At 39.8% G+C, this 21,882-nt stretch overlaps 1 long non-coding RNA gene across 1 annotated transcript; it reads right to left on the minus strand.

Moving 5' to 3' along the window:
- Positions 1-12,051: 12,051 nt before the first annotated feature.
- Positions 12,052-13,661, minus strand: LOC139703226 (uncharacterized). The gene is made up of 2 exons (XR_011705600.1): positions 13,141-13,661; positions 12,052-12,797 (listed from the first exon to the last, which is right to left on the minus strand). It is a non-coding gene; the product is annotated as an uncharacterized lncRNA (long non-coding RNA).
- Between the last annotated feature and the right edge of the window lie 8,221 nt (positions 13,662-21,882).

Raw genomic sequence — 21,882 nt, forward strand, 5'->3', positions numbered from 1 at the left:
GTGAAATAGTTCTTGGAAGCAGATTACACAGTTAGATGTGCTTAATTAGGGCACATACAGTACCTACCTCCTAACTGTTATGAAGGACAAAAATCAGTACCCACTTCGTAAGTACTATAAAGATTAAAGGCATTATATTTTGTTCAAGTCTTAAGAGTATAAGCTTTTAATAAATATCCAGCATATTGTATTTGCATTCTTTGTTGTTTAATAATAAAAGCATTTCACTCTATGTATTTTCTTCTTAAGTGTGGCTTTGGTCATATTCCATCATTTTTAAAGATTTTTTATTTTGATATTGGGGATTGAACCCAGGGGCATGCTACACTGAGCTATGTCCTCAGCTATTTTTATTTTTAGATGGGGTCTTTCCAATTTGCCAAGCCTGGCCTTGAACTTGCAATCCTCCTGCCTCAGCCTCCCAAGTCACTGGGATTACAGGCTTGTGGCACCACCTTACCCAGCTTCAAATAGAATGTTTTGATTGATGATTTCAAAGTTGTTTCAATTTTTATTATAATTTCCTTTAACCCAAGAGCTATACAGTGTTGTCATTTTCCTTTTGCTTTTTGGTTTGACTGTATTATGACTAGAAAACATATTTCATTCCATTTCTTCTTTCATTTTGTTGTTGTTTTTGGTTTTGAACCTGGAGATTGGACCCAGGGTGTCCCTAAATTGCTGAAACTGACCTTGAACTTGCAATCCTCCTGCCTGGTATTACAAGTGTGTGCCATAGCACCTGGCTCATATAATTTTTTTAAAGACATATGTTTTAAAATATGTCAAGTATCCTAAAGACTCTACAAAATAAGAATTCTATTTGTGGATACAAATTTGGAATACAGTCTTTGGCTTCTCAATTACTTTAATATCTTTAGGATTATTTTTGTGAAGGAGCAGCAACATGGAGATTGGGAAACTCCCTTGTCTGTGTCCCTGTACTTTTATACTCTCTTTTCCCTTGAATAGAATTTTTTTTTTCAAAAAAATTTTGGTGGGTAGGTACCAGGGATTGCCCAGAGATGCTTAACCACTGAGCCACATTCCCAGCTGGTTTTATATTTTATTTTGAGACAAGGTCTTCCTAAGTTGCTGAGGTTGGCTTTGAACTTGTGATCCTCATGCTTCAGCCTTCCAGGTTGCTGCAATTACAGGCATGCACCACTATGCCCAGCAAGGAGTCTTCTTTTGTGGCATGTTCCATGGATGTTCTATGGCAATTGATAATAGCTGCCTGAGTATTGAGGCTACCAGTAAACACAGGAGGCTAAAGGACCTAGGAGAGACCTAGCTTCTTCAAACCAGGCCAAGAACATTCTCCTAAGGAGTCCATAACTTTGTCCTCCTGAAGGCAGAGAGAACCTTGAAGGGAGCACCTTGAAACTTCTGTAACTGGACCTCGTGAATCAGCAGGGGTTGTTTCACAGTGTGCCAAGGAGGTTAATCCAGGACAATAGGAACATACATGGGAGTGGGTGCCCAAGAGACTCACCACTAGGTGGCGGAGGAGAGTCGTTGTTCTTTGCCCCCTACACCTGAGGTCCCCAGGCCTTCTGAAAGGACAGTCTCTTGCACCTCCAGGAAACTGTGTGAGCCTTGGTCCTCAACCCTCTCTCTGTTCCAGCCTCTGACATGGGCAGAATCTTCTCCAAAATTACCAGAGCTCACCCTTAAGGCTGGGCCTAGCCCCAGCTCCTGTGCAGTGCAGACAGCAGGTGTGCAATGGGATGGGAAGAAAATTCATCTCTTAGTCTCTTCTTGTTATTAATAATCAGTTTGCTTACCCCAGATTCTGGGACTTCAACCACTGAGATTGAGGAGGGTGGGTAAATTCTCTTCTCCCCTGAGTAATGTACAAATTAGCCCTTATCAAGTTTTTCCAGCTGCATTGTCAAACATGATTTCTCTGTGATCTAGAAAGACCTAAGTTCACATTTTCTAAGGATCCTAAGATAGTAAAATATACAATTTTTCGTATATTTCAAATATTTACACTTAGTAAACATCTTTATCACCTAGTACAAGAATATGAATGTATTAATTATTGCAAATGACTTCAAAAATAAAAAATTTGAGGTCTTCTCTAAAGATCAGACCATACCCTCTTGGCCATGGGAGAGGCGTATTTGCCCCTACTTTGAAATATATTCTATAATAATTCTTTTCTCTCTTTCTTTTTTGCACCAGGGATTGAACCCAGGAACACTTAAGCACTGAGCCACATCCCCAGCCCTTTTTAATATTTTATTTAAAGAAAGGATCTTGCTGAGTTGCTTAGGGCCTCACTAAGTTGCTGAGGCTGGGTTTGAACTTCAATCCTCCTGCCTCAGCCTCCAGAGCCACTGGGATTACAGGTGTGTGCCACCACTCTATAATAATTTTTTAGCCACATCTCCCCAGTTAGGTTGCCCTTTTTAAAAAGTAATATAGTAGAGGAAAAACAGGTGAAGAAGTAGCAGTCCCACACCTTGTCCTAGAGTGCAGGGAAACAGTTCATCTTGGGAAAAGTGGAGTCCCCGTTCTAAGATGTTTCTTAGATGGTGCTTTCCAATCTCCCCACAGACACACCAAGGGAAGAGAGATGGAGATTTTTAATGCTTACTTCAATTCTCCAAGTCCTTCACTTTCAAGCTGAGAATAGTATAATTCACACTGAGAAGTTCTATGATTACAAAAAAATAGACCTTGGCAATGTCTCCAAGTTTAATTTCTTTACCTGTTGTGACAGGTTTAAGTCAGGTGTGCAAATTATTTGCCCCTGTTTTTGTCAAAAGGTAGTGTGTGTATGTCTCTACAACTAACAATACAGCCCTAAAATACATGAAGCCAAACTGACAGAATTGAAGTGAGAAATGGACAACTCAATAACAGCAGTTGGAGACTTCAGTATTCCTCTTTCAATTATGAATAGAACAACTAGGCAAAAGATCAACAAGTAAATAGAAAACTGAAACAGCATACCACTCAACAACAGTAAGAAAGCACATTCCTCTCAAATGCACATGAAATATTTTCCAGAATAGATCATATGCTAAGCCATGAAACAAGCCTCAATAAATTTGAAGAAATGAAATCATATAAAGTATGTTTGCTGACTCCAATGGAATGAAATAAGAAGTCAGTAAGAGAAAGAAATTTAGAAAATTGACATCTACATAGAAATTAAATGTATATAATTATTGAATAATTATTGCCTCAAAAATATATTACAAAAATCAATAAGAAAATACTCAATGATAGCTAGGCATGGTGGCTCATACCTGTAATCCCAGTGCCCTGAGAGCCTGAGGCGGTTTCATTTTTGTTTCTCTTTGAGTATTTTGTCTTTTTTAAAAAAATTATTTATTCTAATTTGTTATACAGGATAGCATAATGCATTTCTATTTATAGTACACATATAGAGCACAATTTCAATTCATAATACACATATAGAGCACAGAATCACAAGTTGAAAGCCAACCTCAGCAACTTAGTAAGGCCCTAAGCAACTTAGTATGAGGCCCAACTTAGTAGTGAGGCCCTAAACAACCCTGTCTCAAAATAAAATATAAAAAAGGGCTAGGGACATGGTTCAGTGTTTGGGTTCAATCCCTGGTACAAAAATATTTATAGAAATACTCAAAGATAGGGAAGTGGCAGGGGTTAGGAAAGACTGTGGAATGAAATGGTCATCATTACCCTAAGTACATGCATGAAGACACGAATGGTGTGACTCTACTTTGTGTACAACCACAGACATGAAAAATTGTGCTCTCTATGTGTACTATGAGTTGAAATTCATTCTGCTGTAATAAAATTTGTAAATAAATTTTACAAATTAGAATAAATAAGTAAATTTTTAAAAAGAAAATACTCAAAGATAAACAAAAATGAAAACTGAATGTACTAAAACTTATGGGATTTTATCCACCCTCCCCATTGGGGGCTTTTTTTTCCCCACTTCAAAGGAAACTGGTACTTACATACAAATTCTTCCAATTGCTACGTGTATCTCTTTTCCTGGGGCCCAGCCATATGGAGGCCAAAGGGATCATCCCAAGCCAGCAGTTGAGATTTTGTAATCCATGAGACATACTTCCCAGAGACCAAAAAAGAGAGTGGTTTCCATGCCTACTCTGCCCTCTGTGGTTCTGGGATCCAGGGCATCTCCATCTCTTCACTGCATATCAGGGACAGGTTCTGTTGTTTGCCTTACCCAGGGCACTGAGGGCTCAGCAGCTGGGTGGTTCACAATTGGAGGTGTTGGTGTCCTCAGGCTCCAAGGGGACTGGTTACTTGAGTTGCACCTTCCAAGGGTTTCCAACCTAGGTCTCTGGCTCTTACACCTGGAGAAGATGAGTCCTGAGAAGCTAGAGTGAGACTGAGGATGCTCCAGTGTGTCAAATTACACAAGGCCTGACACTGGCAGTCAGAAACTCAGGGTCACTGGTGGTTTGGGAACTTCAAGGACAAGAAATGCAGGAAAGTCACGCAAAGGGACCACAGCAGGGTGTGAAGAGGGTTCACACTGGTATGCTAAGCTCCCTGGCTGACTCCACCTCATGGGGATCCTGTTGCAAACAGGGGTCATATCTAAGGATTTGTGGCCAGTTCTGAGGCCTCCACTTTATCACCCCACCCCCTGGCACCTGCCTGTCTAATCAGGTGGGGAAGGGGTGGTTTCTAGGTGTGATCCCCATGGAGTGGCATGTAACTAACTCCTTGCATGGGCCCCTTGGTTCAAACCAGATCTGAGGAGAGTGTTATCTACACTAGAGGTCACACTTCTTCTCTTGGAAGAATCACCTTCCCCTCTCAGTCCTGGGAGGACCTCCTCAAGTCTCTCCCCTTCACCCTTAGGAGACTCCTGTGTGTTTGACATATTCTATTATGCTCACCCTTGACTGGATGTGAGTCTAAGGACAGAGACATGGGAACCAGTGTTTCCTCCCAAGTTAACAACCCAAGGGAGAAAGACAGTAGGGAGGGAGGACATAGCAGATTACCCAAGTGGTGGGAAGTATTCTGGGAGGTCTCTCTGGAGGAGACAGGCCAAGGTAGAGTTGAGGGCAAGTGGCCTAAGGCTGGCTATCTCTTCTTATTCTCCCTTTTCCTTGTCTCCACTTTCCTTCCTGCCTCTTCCTTTGATCTCCAGATATAGCCAGTTATAGGCATCTAGACCAGAGTTCTCAGGCACTAGGCTGTACAAACTTTTACTCCGTCTCCGCTTTTTGTTCTGTTTGAACTCACTTTCCAGGTGAGGGGAGTTTCTGGTTCCATTTTTCTGGGTAGACGAGGCTACTAGGGTCTTTTTTTTTTTAATATTTATTTTTTTAGTTTTCGGCGGACACAACATCTTTGTTTGTATGTGGTGCTGAGGATCGAAGCCGGGCCGCACGCATGCCAGGCGAGCGCGCTACCGCTTGAGCCACATCCCCAGCCCCATAGGGTCTTGATTCTAGATAACAGACACCACTAATGCCTGTTTCTCCAAGGGCTACTATTGGCTTCATAAAGTCAATCATCAGTTCTTTAAAGTAGTCTGGTCAAAACTGAAGATATGATATTCCAAGCACATTCTTGGTAAAATAACCATTGTTGCTAATTGCACAGACCAGTTTAGTCAGGGTACAGGGTCCCCAGCCATAGCCTCTGAAATGAGCAATGATTTTTATCATCCCATCTGGGTCACCAAAACTGTAGGGAATTTGTTTTATTTTGTTTTGGGGTGGTGCTAAGGAGTGGATGCAGGACCTCATGCATGATAGGGAAATGTTCTACCACTGAGCTACACCTCCAGCCTGAAAGTTTTAAATTTACCTTTTCCCTCTGAAAGTTTGATAATTTCAGTCTGTGAAATAAACTGAAAATAGACGGATAAAATGAAAAAGAACACAGAAATAGGAGTATTAGACTCAAAGAGGGGCATGATAGTTGATTCTTATGTACAACTTAAAGGGATAGGAACTTGGGCTTCTGGAACCAAGGTAGGTGGTCTAGTCTATGGAAAGTTTCTAAAGCAGTTGTTAGAGGGAAATTTAAAGTTATAAAAACATGTATTTAAGAGGAAGAAAGGCTGGTGGTGTCCACCTGTACTCCCAGTGACTCAAAAGGCTGAAGCTGGAGAATCACAAGTTGGAGGCCAGCCTTAGCAGCTTAGTCCAGTTCAAACAAAAAAATAAAAAGGTCTGGAGATGTAGATAAGTGGTGGAGCGCCCCCTAGGTGCAAAATCCAGAACTGAAAGTTTAAATAAGAAAGGGAAGAAATCGAAAATCTGAATAGATACTGGAAATTTATCAAAATTTAAAAGTTTTACTGTGTGTGGTGGTACAGACCTGAAATCCCAGTGACTCGGGAGGCTGAGGCAGGAGGATCTAAAGTCTGAGGCCAGCCTGAGCAACTTAGTAAAGCCTTGTCTCAAAAAATAAAAAGATCTGGGGATATAGTTTAGTGATAGAACTCCCCTGAGTTTAGTCATTGTTAACACACACACACATAGACACACACACATATAAACACACACACAGACACACACACATATAAAACACACACACACACACACACACACACATTTTTGTATCCCAAAGTACTGATAAAAAAAGTGAAAAGATGATCCACAGAATGTCCAAGGGTGGGCTGGGGTTGTTGTCTCAGTGATAGAGTGCTTGCCTAGCATGTGTGTGGCACTAGGTTTGATTCTCAGCACCACATATAAATAAACAGATAAAATAAAAGGTCCATCAAAGGTTATAATTAAAGCATTGCCCCGGGGTTTCATAAATTGATTTCCAGACCACTCACATATAATCGAATCAAGCCTTTATTGAAGCACAGGGGTGGTAGCTGATCAGGGAACATTGCCAGTCAGTCACCACTGGTGTGCTTCAATAAAGGCTTGATTGGATTATACTGAGTGGTCTGGAAGTCGATTTATGAAAACCTGGGATGTTTCCTTAACTATAAAACAACAACTAAAAAAATTTTAAAAAGAAAGAATGTCCAAGGGTTGTACAGCTCAAGAAGACACAGAGCAAAACTTTGATCAGCATAAGCTGCAAATATCCACTCTTGCCCAATCATTTGAGCACTTTGACAGACAAGAAATTTTTATTTTTTTATTAATACTTTTTTGTTGTTACTGTTTTGTTTATTTGTTTTCTTCTCTGTTTTTTTCCTCTTTTAAATAATCATATTTTCTTTCTTCCTTTTTCCTTGTTTCCCTTCTCTTATTTTTTACTTTCCTCCTGCTATCATTTTTCTTTTATTATTATTTTTTCTCTTTTATTTTTATTATTTTATCTTTTTATTTTTATCTTATTTTATTTTATTTTTTAGTACTGGGGAATTAACCCAAGGGTGCTTAACCACTGAGCCACATCCCCAGTCCTTTTCTATTTCTATTTTAAAGACAGGGTCTCACTAAGTTGCTAAGATTGGCCTCAAACTTATGATCCTCCTGCCTCAGGCTTCTGAATCACTGGAATTATAGGGGTGTACCACCGTGCTTGTCTCACAAAAATTATCTTGAAATAGGTATGTATCTTAGTGCATTTTTCTTCAGCTATTACAGAATATCACAGGCTGCATAATTTATGAACAATAGAAGGTTATTTGACACATAGTTCTGGAGGCTGGGAAGTCCAAGAATATAACATTGGCATCTACTGGGGGCCTTTGTGCTGTGCCATGATATGACAAAAAGGACAAGAAAGCATGTACAAGATAGAAAGAGGAATCAGGCCAATATCAAGAGCCCACTCCCATGATAATGGCATTAATACATTTACAAGGGTGACCCTCTGTGACACAATTACATCTTAAAGGTGTCACCTTTCAATACTCTTATAATAGCAACCAAATTTCAACACAAACTTTCTAGAGAATGCTAAAACCACAGCAAAACAGGCCAAACTATAAAACTAAAGCCATAATATTTCTATGATAAAACATAGGAGATTTTGGTAACTTTGGGACAGGCATAGGTATCTTACACAGAATCAAAAAACATGAACCAACTGGTTGTGGTGGTGCACACCTGTAATCCCAGAAACTTGGGAGGCTGAGGCAGAAGGACAGTGAGTTCAAAGCCAGCCTTAGCAATGGCAAGGCCCTAAGCAACACAGTGAGACCCTGTCTCTAAATAAAATATAAAATAGGACTGGGGATGTGGCTCAGCAGTTGAGTGCCCCTGAGTTCAATCCCAGCCACCAAAACAAACAAACAAAAAACCCATGAACCAAAAAGAAAACACTGATAGCTGGGCACAGTGGTGCTCACCTGTAGTCACAGCAACTGGGGAGATTGAATCAGGAGAATCACAAGTGAGAAGACAGCCTTGGCAATTTAGGAAGATCCTGTCTCAAAATAAGAAATTAAAAAAAAAAAAAACGGCTGGGCCAGGAATGTGGCTCAGTGGTAAAGTGTCCCTAGGTTCAATCCCTAGTAAAAAATAAATACTGAATTTTACTCAGCCATAAAGAAAGAATGAAATTATAGGATTTGCCAGTAAATGGATGGAACTGGAAACTGTCATGGTAAGTGAAATAAGCCAGTCCCCAAACAACCAAAGGCTGAATGTTCTCTCTGATATGTAGATGGTAACACACAATAAGGGGGAGGGAGGGAAGATAGTTCACTGGATTACACAAAGGGGAATGAAGGGAAAAGAGGGCCATGGGAATAGGAAAGACAGTGGAATGAATCTGACATAACTTTCCTATGTTCATATATGAATACATGACCACTGTCACTCCACATCATGTACAACCACAAGATTGAAAGTTATACTCCACGTATGTATAATATGTTAAAATACACTCCACTGGCATGTATATCTAAAAAGAACCAAAAAATGAAAATATACTGCTAATTTAAACTTTATCAAAGTTAAAAAGGTCTACTCTGAAATATAACATCACCATAATTAAAAGGCAAGCTACAGACTGGGTATTTGCAAAACGTATATCCAACAAGTGCTTTGTACATAAAATATGTAAGGGCCTCTTATAATAATAGACAGAAAAGCTGATTTTTAAAAATATTATTACTTGTAGGTGGACACATACTTTTATTTTATTTTTATGTGGTGCTGAGGATGGGACCAAGTGCATCACATGTGCTAGGTGAGCGCTCTACTGCTGAGTTTCAACCCAGCCAAAACTTGACTTTTAAAGGAGTAAAAGATTTAAATGGACACTGTGTGTGTGTATGATTGTGTGTGTGTGTTACCACATGCCCAGCCTTAAGAAAATACATGTTGACTGGCAAACAAGCATATAAGAAGATATTCAGCAGCAGTCATAAGGGAAATATGAACGAAAATCACAATGAGTTACCACAAAATACCCATTAAGGTGGCTAAACATAAAAAGATTCACAATACCAAGTGTGCTATTAAATGTCTCATATTAGTTGGTACTAAGTCATTTAGTTCAGTTTACACTCAATGCTGGGAATTGCCCAAGGGAGTGAATACCAAGACGTGTTGATCACTGGGGCCATCTTAAAGGCTACCCACCACAACAATAGAATGTGTAAACAATTTGTGGTATATCTGGACAATAGAATACTATTTATCAGTAGACAATGAAGTAAATATTCATATGTGCAATAGTATATAGATTAATTTCAGAAATGTTATGCTTAGCCAAAGAGGCCAGGCAGAAATGAATTCATATGATTCCACTTATGTGAACCCCAAGAAAACCAAATCTTACTACAGTGACAGAAAATAAATCAGGGGTGGCCTGGGCCTGGGTGTGGAAGGAAGGCGTTGACTGGGAGGGACACAGAAAACTTTGTTGTGATGAAAATATTCAATAACTTGACTGTAGTGGTGACTACACAGATATATAAATTTAACAGAAGCCATTAAAATGTACACTCTATATGGTTGCATTTTATTGGATTGTTCCCTCAATAATAGGAAAACACTGAAAAATGTGGTAAAGTTAAGTAAACAGGAGGCTATTGACCCAAGGTTGTCTCTATAACCAGAGCTCTTCTATAAGCAAACCAGATTTTAACTTGAAACATTTATTGTAAATGACTTAAAACAAAACAACCCTCAGCCAATCACAAATGACCAACCAGCTGATTGGTTTATACAACTAGGAACTTCCTGTCTGACCATACCCAAATAAGGTAACACCTTGTTATAGCCAATAGGATCATCTCTCTACTTTGCTTCCATGGTCAGCCTATAAAGTGTTACTGCTCACACAGCTGGGGAGAACTGTCTGGGTTTGAGCACTGCTTAATTCATAAATAATTCTTTGCTCAAATAAACTCTGTTATATTTAATATAACTAGCTGGGGTTACACATATAATCTCTATGGCTTGGGAGGCTGAGGTAGGAGGATACGATTTCAAAGCCAGCCTCAGTGATTTAGTAAAGCCCTAAACAATTTAGTGAGACTCTGTAAATAAAATATACAGGAGCTGGGGATGTGGCTCAAGCAGTAGCACGCTCGCCTGGCATGCGTGCGGCCCGGGTTCGATCCTCAGCACCACATACAAACAAAGATGTTGTGTCCGTGATAACTAAAAAATAAATATTAAAATTCTCTCTCTCTCTCTCTGTCTCTCTCTCTAAAAAAAATGTTTAAAAAAATAAAATAAAATGGGCTGGGGATGTGGCTCAGTGGTCGAGTGCTCCTAGGTCCAATCCCTGGTACCAAAATAAAAATATAATGAGATATCAATATCACTAAAATAAAAATAAAAAAAAAAAACAGTGCTAATACCAAATGCTGGCAAAGAAGCTGGGTGCTATGTTTTAGCTAAGTGTCCCCTAAAGGTCCATGTATTAAAGGTTTGGTCCCTCAGCCTATAGCACTATTAGAAGCTGGAACCTTTAACACATGGGGCCTAGTGAGAGATCTAGGGGAAAGTCATTGGGGGCATGCCTTTGAAGGGGACTGCGGGAGTTCAGTGCCCTCCTTGTTGCTCTCTTTCACTTCCTGGCCATAAGGTGAATGGTTTTGTTCTGCCTTGTATTTCCGCCATCATGTGCTTCCACAGGCCCAAAACAACCCAGTCAATTGGTCATAACACAAAACTATGAGACAAAATAAAAGTTTTAATATGTTGATCATATCAGGTATACATTGTAGTACTGAAATTAAAAAAATGTCTTTATAAGTTTATTATATTAGGTAATCATTATAGTTCCGAGAAGCGGACTAAGATACAGAGAAAATGGATATACTCATAAATTGCTGATGGGAATGTAAAATGTTATTGCCATTCTCAAAAACAGATTGCCAGTCTTGTTATTAGTGACAACCAAGTTCTATTTCCACAGATGTGAAGACTGAACACCCAAGAAACACCGAGGCAAATGACAAGAGCAAGTTTTTATTTAAAGAATAGAAACAGACTTCTGGGAGGAAGAAGGGGACCCAGAATTGGTATCCAAAGAAGTGGGAGTGTTCTGCCCCTTTTACACATTTTAGATTGTCTTTGTTCTCATACCCTCCTTTCCCTTATCTTGCTTCTCTCCTCTCCCCATCCTGTGTACTTGACTGGTGGCCAGGAGATGAGCCAAAAGATGAGAAGCAAATGGACAGGGGAAAGGCCACCCAGGAGGTGCTTCACTAACAACAGCCTTTTGGGAGGAACAGTTCCCTCTTAGCAGTAACCTTGGCAATAGGTGGAGGAGGAGGAGGGAAGGGCTCTTGAGGTTTTTAGTTTTTTGTTTTTTGTTTTTTGGTTTTTTTTTTTTGGTACCAAGGATTGAACTCAGGGGCACTCGACCACTGATCCACATCCCCAGCCCTATTTTGTATTTTATTTGGAGACAGGGTCTCACTGAGTTGCTTGAGCCACTGTTCCCTGTAGGTGTTAGCATTTCAATCCCTCAGAGACAGTCTGTACCTTCCCAGACCCAAATCAGCTTTCATCTTCCGGATCCCACCCAAACACCTATGGACACAAACTGCCTGTGCTTTATTCTTGCTTTAGTCTTATAAAACTAAACATGCACCTACGTTTTGACCCAGCAGTCTCACTCTTAGGTATTTATCCTAGAGAAATGGAAATTTATGTTCACATAATAACCTGTAAATGAATATTTATAGCAGTTTTTATTCCTGATAGCTCCAAACTAGAAACAACCCTGATATACTCACAGGTGAACATTTAACAAAGTGTTGTATAAGCAAACTGAGGAATATTACCTAGCAACAAAAAGATATAAAACATTGCCATTTGACACTTCCAATAATTGGGAGAAAAAAGTCAATTATAAAAAGTTATAATGTGTTTCCATTTGTAAAACATTATCAAAATGGCAAAATTATAGAAATAGACAATAGATACCATCCAATTACATTATATGCATGTATGAAATTGTCACAATGAAATCCACTGTTTTGTACAATTAATACACACTAATAATTATAGTTAGAAAAGATAAGGAAAAAAAAGATCTGGGCATGGTGGTGTGCACCTCTAATCCCAGTGGTTTGGTAGGCTGAGGCAGGAGGATTGAGAGTTCAAAGCCAGCCTCAGCAATTTAGCAAGGCCCTAAGCAACTTAGCAAAAGCCTGTCTCTATATAAAATATGAAAAAGGGTTGAGGGTGTGGATCAGTGTTTAAGCATCCCTGAGTTCAATCCCTGGTACTAAAAACAAAAAGCACTTTCTCTCTATAACCTGGCCCTGTTCGATTTTGGTGAGGTTTGATAAGTGACCCCATACAAACCTCTCCCATCTCTCTAAATGATTCCTCCAAAGACATTGCTGATTATTCATCCAAGTGGTTCAGTCCCATATTGCAGGAGCTCTGTCCTGTTCTTTGATCTGATTGATCCTATGTCAGAGAGGAAGTGACAGTCAGGCATGAGTTACTTAGTGTCAAAATGTTAACCAAAGGAGTTTCCATGAAGGAGGACCTCAATTTGGGATAAGTAGGATCTTTGGCATTGAAAAACCAGCCTCTACCTCAGAGCAAAGCCTGTCCAAGGAAGGGACATGACCTTTGTCCTTGGAAAGACCCACAGAGCACTCCTAGGCACATTCCCACCCTGATAAGTTGTTTGTCTACAAATAACAGGAGAGATCTGCTGCGCCAGGTGTCCCTGACTCAGTCAGGCTAGGTGGAGACCCATAGTAACCCCCTAGCAGCCACCAATCAGCATGAGACAGGGAAATACCTGGGATGCCAGATGACCCACTGTCACGAGCAGCTTCTCAGCCTTGTCTGGTTACCAGGAGTTCCCTTCCGGATATCTGCACTGGACCCCGGACCGCGACGTACGCGAACACCAAGCACGAACTCGATTGCCTTTTGAAATGCTGGTTTATTCGCACACCACACAAAGCAATACACGAGGTGGCTGGCACACAACTGTACGATCTTACTCTCAGGCGACGAGAGTTAGTTGTGAGCAATTACATGGAGTTTCCCCCGCGCTTATATACTTTACAAGTTGTTCATACCTAACTTATCTAACATAAGCATACTGCCTGACTACTTTATCATCCTATGACCACAACTTAGAAGGTTACATCATCCACACTCAAAAAGGTTACATCATCCACTTATCTAACATAGACACACTCTCTGGTCATCTTGTGACCAGCACTAAAAAGTCACTGAGTTACTGCAAAGTCCAAACAAGTCCAAACAAGTTTCTCTGCTGATCCATGCTGACCCTTCATTCTTGATGTTTTACTCCTGTCACCCTCCCAGTAGTTTATGGTGGTTGATAACATGATGGGAAACCATGTAGTTCAGCATGAACACCCCTTTTGGCTTAAACCAATCAGTTCAAATGAATACCCCTTTTGTACTGACCAATCACCCTTACCCAACTTGTTCCTGCCAGTGAATGTGCTAATCATGTTTTAGAGTTGTTTTATGATTTTCCCGGGTGTGTGATGATTTGCTAAGAGATGCTATGATGTATGTGGGGGTCCCTGCCTTCTCCAAAGAATGTATAAAACTGCTACAAACCCTGGGCTCGGGGCCTCTCAGCATCACCAGTTGCTGTGTGTGTGCGCACATGAAGGACCGAGCTAGCTCGCAATAAACACCTCTTTGCTGTTTACATCGATCTTGGTCTCTGGTGGTCTTTTAGGGGTCCCGAATTCGAGCATAACAGCATAAGTGATGGAAAATAATTTCAGCAGATACCTTTCAGAGACACACACACAGATTACTTTAGGAAAGCAGATGCTCATTCAAGAGAGAATGTGGGCTAAATCAAGAGAGACTTTTGGGGAGTAAGAAGTACACATTGGAGTGAGAATGTGGCCATCTCCAGAGGAAAAGACAGCAATCCTCCAGTGTGTTGTGTTAATATTTATAAAGGGAAAGTAGATAGAGGCTGAACTGAAGGTGAAATCAGGGCAGAGTTACACAATTTCCCAGCCAGTTTTCCCTGCATTTGCATATTGCCTGCAGCTTGTTACACTTTGTAGGCAGAAGCATGGGACAAGGGCTTGGGTCAAGGATACAGACCAAAAGTGGGGGCGGGTTACTTAGGAATGCTTGTTTTGCATTTCAAAGGTTCATGGGCACTTCCTGCACTCCAGTGATCTGTGGACACTTATGAGGCTCAGTTTCTTTTTCTGTATTCTTAAATTGCTATCTCAAAAAGACCCCCTTTTGGGGCTGGGGCTGTGGCTCAATGGTAAAGCACTTGCCTAGCATGTGTGAGGCACTGTGTTTGATTCTCAGTACCACATAAAAATAAGTAAATAAAATAAGGCATACTATCCATCTACAAGGACTAAAAACATTATTTTAAAAAGATAATTTTTAAAAATCAAATGTAAGGAAAGAGGTTTAGAAAGAGTAGTCCTTAGACTAGGGTTACCTAGAAGTCCATTGTTAAGAATTTTCACAGGCAAGAAAAATACAAAACACTCAAAAGGGCAAAACATCTGGGGATTGTGGTGAACATGTGTAATCCCAGTGATTGGGAGGCTGAGGAGGAAGGATCCAAATTTCGTGGCTAGCCAGCCTGAGCAATTTAATGAGGCCCTGGTGAGACAGAGACTACCAAAGGGACAAAGGGCAAATGCATCCCTGAGCTTTAATGTATCCCTTACTCATGACTTGACTGCCATTAAAAGATAGTACAAACTGGGTGTGGTGTCACATGCTTGTAATCCCAGTGAGTCAGGAGGCTGAGGCAGGAGGATCAAACAGTTTGAGACCAGCCTCAGCAATTTAGCAGGAGCCTGTCTCAAAACAAACCAACAAATAAATAAATAAAATAAAAAGGACTGGGGATGTTGGGGACATAGCTCAGAGGTAAAGCCCTCCTGAGTTCAATCTATAGTACCAAAAAGAAAGAAAGAAAGAAAGAAGATAGTACAAGTTTTATTTCTCTGCTATTCTTAACTCATGGTTGTTAGGTATTAAAAGCTTGATATATGATTAACCCCCCTTTAAAAAACCTTATCAGCTTCAGAAACCAGATGCATCTTAAGGACCAGGATGTTCTTGCCTTGACTCTCAAGAGTGCAACAGTGGTTCACTTTATGCTTTGACTATATATTTTGTTGCTCTAAAACTGACATTTTTTTTTCTTTTTCCCAACCTTCTCTTTCCTGACCTTCTCCTTCCTAATCTCTCCTCCCTAATCTCATTTCTCTGAATCACCTCTTTGAAAAATCTCTGCTCTCCTTAATGGGGAGAATCACAGACTTTGGGACAGAAATCCCATTTCTTCTTTGCTAGCAAAGCAATAAAACTTCTTTTTCCTTTTTCTCAAAACCTTGTCTTTACTGCATTGGCATTGCAGACGAGGACAAAGCTTTCAGTAACAGGACAAACAATATAAAGGGTAAAAACGGTTGAGTAGACATTAAAATGGCAAATCCCCAGGGCCCTTAACTTGTCACTTGCCATAATTGGGTCTCTTCCATTCCCCACCTATGTGTTCTCTGAACAGTTTACAGCATCTCATCCTCTGCACAAGTCAGAGATGTTTATACAGAATACAGCATCAATAAGAAAAACTAACATCTGGTGCCAGGATGACAAGCTGACCATACCTTCCCCAGAGTTAAATGCCCTTTTAGGAACCCTCTCCCTCCATACACCTTTAAAATTGTACCTAAAGCCAATTAACATTCCTAAACCTTACTCCTTTTCCACCTTGGAAACAGTGTTTTCACATGAATAAAACACACACTCCCTTTGTTCAGGGGCCAACCTGACACTCAAGATCAGTGCCACCTCCCCCTGGTCTTAGGAGAAGCCCTCACAAAAGCCTATCTGTATGTTCTCTCACCTGGATGTTTTTTTGTTTTTTTTGTTTGTTTGTTTCTACAGTCAGCAAGTCAAAGCTCCCATGTTCAGCATCACCAGCTGAAAATAACAAAAAAGGATGGGAGAGGAACTCAGTGTAAAACTGCTTGCCTAGCATGTGCAAGGCCTTGGGTTCAATAAATACTGTAACTGCCAAAAAAAAAAAAAAAAAAAAAAAAAAGCAGCAGCAAAGCAAATTGAGCCAACTTGAACTAATAAACAGAATCTCTTTAGTCCTATTGCTTTTGTTACCAAAAGTTTGGTCCTTGTCCCTGATGCCAATCCAATAACAAGAGCAAAAGGAGAAAGAAGTTTTATTGCTTTGCTAGGAAAGGAGAAACACAGGGGATTCTTGTCCAGAGGCTTTGATTCTGCCCATCAGGGGGTGCTGGGAGCCATTAGCCAAGTAGGTATGACAATTTCCTTGCCAGCGTACCCCATGTTGCTTAGTGGAAGGACTCGTGGAAATAGGACATTTTGCAGTGACATTGCATGTAGGTGACCTTGCTCAAGGACCAGGGCGGTTCCAGGTTTAGGGTGTTCCCGGTTTAGGATAATCGGGTTTAGGGCGTTCCGGTTTAGGGCGTTCCAGGTTTAAGATTATTCCTGCTGGGAATAGGGCGTATCCTGCTGCCTGAGTTCCCCTTGAGTTCTCACGGGATTCAGACAGTATTTTTTGGGAGACAGAAGCCCAGTGGGAGTGATTTTGGGCAGAGAACGTGGATTTCCCCAGAACGTGATTGTAGACGGCTGGTGTGAGTTCGGGAATAAAGAGTTGCTGTTTGAATCTACAAGCTGTGTGGTGGCTCGTGATTGTGTGCCCAGCCAGACTGCGGCAAGGGGGAACAGAACATGGGATTTTTAAAGAGGTGATTCAAAAGCTACATTCCATGTGTCCTCTGTCTGAGTTGTAATTCACTTGTTTATTTGGGAGGTAGTCATTTCTGAGATCTTCCGGTACCATCCCCTAAATCTGAATTACTTGGTTTCTGTGGCGGGTGTGCGCTCAAGGAGAAATAACTCTGCCTAGGATGGAGAAGAAAGGTAATCCTGTTTCTACTGAGATTAGGGAGGGGAAGAGATTATGGAGGAGTAGAGAAAGAAGCATGTTCATTTAAAAAATAAATTGCATTGATAGAGCAGCAAGAGATATGTTCAAGCATAAAGCGGGCTGCTGTTACACATTTATCTTAAGGAAAACCAACTTTCAGGGCTGGGGATATGACTCAGTGGTAGAGTGTTTGCCTAGTAAGTGCAAGGCCCTACCTGGGTTTAGTCCCCAGTATTGAGATAGGGATTTAGAATAAAGAGAGAAATGCTGAATCTTACAGAAAATACCCACAAGCCCTTGCCAATCTTGGCCCATGTCCTTGAAGTATGAAGGGAAATACACAAGTGCAGGGAAAATTGACCTAAAATTGTGTGGTTCCACCCTGGATTCACCACCAGTCTGGCCCTTGATGGAGCCCTTCTATAATTACTGCACCCCCAGCCGAAGGCAGACCTTCTCATTCTCTAGATAGCCCACATTCTTCCTTGAATGCATATCTACCTTCCTAAATAAACTTCAGTCTATCCCTTTTTCTAACTTGTGCTAAATTCTTTTCCATCACATATGCCAAGAACCCTGCTAGCCCTGAATTAAACTGAACTAATAAACAGAATCTCTTTAGTTCTATTGCTTTTGTTACCAAAAGCTCAGCCCTTGTCCCTGATGCCAATCCAATAACAAGAGAAAAAGGACAAAGAAGTTTTATTGCTTTGCTAGCAAAGGAGAAACACAGAGGAGTTTTCTGGAAACTCCTCAAGGAATTCTCTGGAGACATCTCTTTTATGAAAGTACCTCAAAACAAAACAAAAAAACCCCACCAAATCAACTTATATGTAACATTAGTTCTATTAAAGATTTGCACTGGGGGCTGGGGTTGTGGTTCAGTGGTAAAGCACTTGTCTAGCATGTGTGAGGCCCTGAGTTTGATCCTCAGCACCACATAAAAAAAAAAAAAAAAGTATTGTGTCCATCTACAAATTAAAAAAAAATTAAAAAAAAAGAAAAAAAGATTTGCATTAAGGTGTGTCCCTTAGCTAGTCATTCTAACACAAGTCAAGGTTATTGACCTTTTGATTTGAAAACTTATTTCAAGAATTACATTTTATTTATTTTTTTTTAGAATTTTTTTTAATATTTATTTTTTAGTTTTCGGCGGACATAACATCTTTGTTTGTATGTGGTGCTGAGAATCGAACCCGGGCCGCACGCATGCCAGGCGGGCACGCTACCGCTTGAGCCACATCCCCAGCCCAAGAATTACATTTTAAAACAACATTAGGGCTGGGGATATAGATCAGTTGGTAGAGTACTTCAGACTTGCATGCACAAGGCCCTGGGTTTGATCCCCAGCACCACAAAAAATAAATAATAAATAAAATTTTTTAAAAACTTAGAATTTTTAGGTACCCTCCACAGAATGGTAAAAATTTTGAATATAGACTATAAGAATTGTCTATTTACCAATTAAGGACACACACATATATATATATATATTATATCTTAAATATATTTTGCAAACCAAGTCGCATTACCAACAGCATAATTAAGAAAACTTTAAAAGTCAGACTTATGTCATATTAAATCTTTAATTTAGAAATTTTCATAAGATGGAAGATAAATAAATCAATATTGCCACTTGCTAACTACAGGGACATGGCTCATGACATCTAAATGATTACTAAAAATATGCAAGATATTACTACTATATAGAGAGCTTAATAACAATTTAGTAACCTTTGTAGCATGCTAAGACATCAAGCATTATATCAGAACTATCAAAGTTCTAGAACTTTTTAGTTTGTTTTAATAAAACATTTGAGTCAGGCAGGGTGGTACATGCCTGTAATCTTAACTTCTCTGGAGGCTGAGGAAAAAGGATTCCAAGTTCAGGGTAAGGCCTAGGCTACTTAGTCTGACCCTATATCAAAATTTAAAGACACTATAAAGGACTAGGGATGTAGCTCAGTGGTACAGTGCCCCTGGGTTCAATCCCCAGTGCCACAAAACAAGCAAACAAAACCTATGTCATTATAAAAGTAGTTCATTTAGCTAGCCTTATAAATCAAAAAGAGCCTTTAGAACAATTAAAGGTATAAATAAATCCTAACACTCTTAAGACTTAATTTTCTGAAGCAATTAAAACCTAAACACAGCAAAAATCATAAAATGTTTGTTCATTAGGCCAGTACATTGTAAACTTTGTGAAGAGCAGATCAATAGTATAATGGATTCTTTATGTTATTCTACAACTTAAACATGATTAAAGAAAACCAGAAAGGCAAAATACATACATATATCTGTATGCATATATATGGATATACATGTTTGTGTGTGTGTGTGTATGTACAATTTTTTTTACCTTAATAAATATCTAGTCTACTTCCTCAATTTGGTTCTCCCAGAAATTTCCTTCCAAAATATGTTAATTCATAATAAAATAACTGTGAAGAACAGACCGTGTGAGAAAGGTTCTGTTGCTAGAAGCTTAGTCCCTGTCCCTGATGCCAATCTAATAAGGAGAAAAAGGAAAAAAAAGGTTTATTGCTTTGCTAGCAAAGGAGAAAGACAGGGGTCTCCTGTACCAAAGGCTGTGATTCTGCCCATCAGCAGAAACAGGGGACTTTTAAAGAGGTGATTCAAAGGCTACATTCCATGTGTTCTCTGTCTGGAGTTGTAATTCACTTTTAATTTGGGAGACAGTCATTTCTGAGATCTTCTGATGCCATCCCCAAAGTCTGGATTATTTCATTCCCACAGTGGGTTTGTACTCAGGGACAGGAAGAAAGGTAATCCTGTTTCCCCTGAGATTAGAGAGGGGGATAAATTAGGGAGGAGCAGGGAAAGAGGAAGAGAAATAAACATGTCCATTTAAAAAATCACTTGCAGTGGCAGAGCATATAGTGAATCACTGTTGTAGTTCCAGGAAACATTTAACTGAAGCATACTAGACTATTGACATCAGGTATAGCACAAGGTCCATTTCACATAATATTGTCATGGGAGCAGTTCCCAGAGAGGGGGACCTCTATTTAGAACAAGTGGAGTCCTTGTGGTACGTAATGAATAAGAATTTTGGCATGCATCAGAGATGCTAACATTTATTTAGGAAAGAAGATACAGGCCAGGAGTGGTGGTGCACGCCTGTAATCCCAGTGGCTTGGGAGGCTGAGGCAGGAGGATCATGAGTTCAAAGCCAGCCTCAGCAAAAGTGAGGTGCTAAGCAATTCAGTGAGACCCTGTCTCTAAATAAAATACAAAATAGGGCTGGGGATATGGCTCAGTGGTAGAGTGCCCCTGAGATCGATTCCAGGTACCAAAAAAAAAAAAAGAAAGAAAGCAGATACATATTCAAGGGAGAATGTGGGCTATCTCAGTTAAGAGACATTATTTGGGGGGTAGAGTAAGAAATACACATTCAAGCAAGAACTTGTGGAAACCAAATGTTTAACATATATTAAAAACACAATACCATGCATAGTCACTGCAAAGAGAATGAAATAGGCATATATATAACAAAATATGCACAGGGTGGCTGAGTGTGAGGGCCAACAGGTAGCCCAAACTGGGTGATGGAACATTTGTGTAATTTCATTGTAGTGATAGTTCCACAAATTTTCAAATGATATAACATTGCTAGAACTAATATCACACATACATGACATCAATGCAGGTTAAAAAATGGCAACAGTAGAATTATACCTGTATTCTAGATAGTAGGAATAAACCAATGTCAAGTTCCTGGATTTGATATACTGCGACATCTACAGAAATTGTCACCTTTGGATGAAAGGCACAACATCTTTATTATACTACTTGGGAAATTTCCTGTGAGTTTATAATTATTTTAAAATTAAATATTAAAAATAAACAAGAAAGGACAAGGTGAATTTCAGAAATGACTGGAGGAAACAGGCTTTGCAAATGAATGGTGCTCAATCCAGGCTGGAATAAAAAGGTTTCTATGTGGCTTAAGTCTGTATTTATGTGATTGTTTTCTTTCATAACATGTTTCATTGTATTAAATAATATGTATAGACACATTGTGTGTGTGTGTGTATGTGTGTGTGTGTATATGTCGCAGTCAATGTTAGAGTCTGTAAACAAGTCTGGATGGCGCCTGGCATTTTGCCAGAGGGAGTGGTTTGTGAAGTAATGCCAGCGAGCCATTAAGTGTGGAGATTCCTTATTGGTTGACTGATGTATCTAGTTTATGCTAATTAAGATAAGCTGTGTGGAATGTATAAATACCGCTCCTGTCCTACAATAAATGGCTTCCACTCCTGCTGTATCAATCTACACAAATTGTTCGTCACCCCCCCCCCCTGGTTATTTTGCCCAGCCAGCCGGGCTGCGGCATGTGTGTATATATATATATATATATATATATATATATATATATATATATATATACACACACACACACATATATATATATACATATATATGGAGAGAGAGAGAGAGACTAAAAAGTCTAGTCTTCCCTCCTACCGCCCTTACCCAGAGATGAACAATGTGTTGAACAATTTTCACACAAAAAAAATCATGTTACACAAAAACCTGGTGGCCCTGGAGCTGCCTTTC

Source organism: Marmota flaviventris, chromosome X (assembly GCF_047511675.1).
Source record: "Marmota flaviventris isolate mMarFla1 chromosome X, mMarFla1.hap1, whole genome shotgun sequence".
Taxonomy (NCBI): Eukaryota; Metazoa; Chordata; class Mammalia; order Rodentia; family Sciuridae; genus Marmota; species Marmota flaviventris.